The sequence below is a fragment of the Otolemur garnettii genome, unplaced genomic scaffold (assembly GCF_000181295.1).
Source record: "Otolemur garnettii isolate 467f Iridium unplaced genomic scaffold, OtoGar3 scaffold00260, whole genome shotgun sequence".
In the NCBI taxonomy this organism is placed as follows: Eukaryota; Metazoa; Chordata; class Mammalia; order Primates; family Galagidae; genus Otolemur; species Otolemur garnettii.
This window is the reverse complement of record NW_003852655.1, coordinates 1,233,657-1,233,990: the sequence shown is the minus strand read 5'-3', so window position 1 is coordinate 1,233,990 and position 334 is coordinate 1,233,657. Positions and strand designations below refer to the sequence as shown.

Below are 334 nucleotides of genomic sequence, written 5' to 3'. Positions count from 1 at the left end.
GTCTAGAGTTAAACAGTTCCCCAAGTACATGGGCCGTTTGACTCCTTGAGGCCTCCGACTACAAGGAGTGGCGCTTTCCTCCTCTTGAAACCGTTCTTCCCCGTCCTGGTCCCAATGGTTCCGGCCAACGAGCTGGGCGGGGCCCCCGGAAGCCGGAGCCGTGCACTTCCGGGTCGAGGAGCTAGCCTCGGCGGCGGCGGCGGCGGCGGTGACGGCGGCTACACAGTCGTGCCTGGTAGCGGCTCCCGGTCGGGCGGCGGCAGTGGCGAGCGCCCGGGAGCTGCCAAGGGGCGCGAGGTTCCCGGGTAGGTACGGCGGCCACGCCGATCCCGGG

The 334-nt window shown here is 69.2% G+C and overlaps 1 protein-coding gene across 2 annotated transcripts in view; it reads left to right on the top strand.

The window, feature by feature from the left end:
* Positions 1-213: 213 nt before the first annotated feature.
* PHRF1 (PHD and ring finger domains 1) overlaps positions 214-334 on the top strand; it is a 35,002-nt gene continuing 34,881 nt past the window's right edge. For both annotated transcript variants that reach the window (XM_003802802.3, XM_012813344.2), the window contains exon 1: positions 214-305. The gene's annotated coding sequence lies outside the window, so the exon portion shown is untranslated. The remainder of the gene's footprint in view (positions 306-334) is intronic.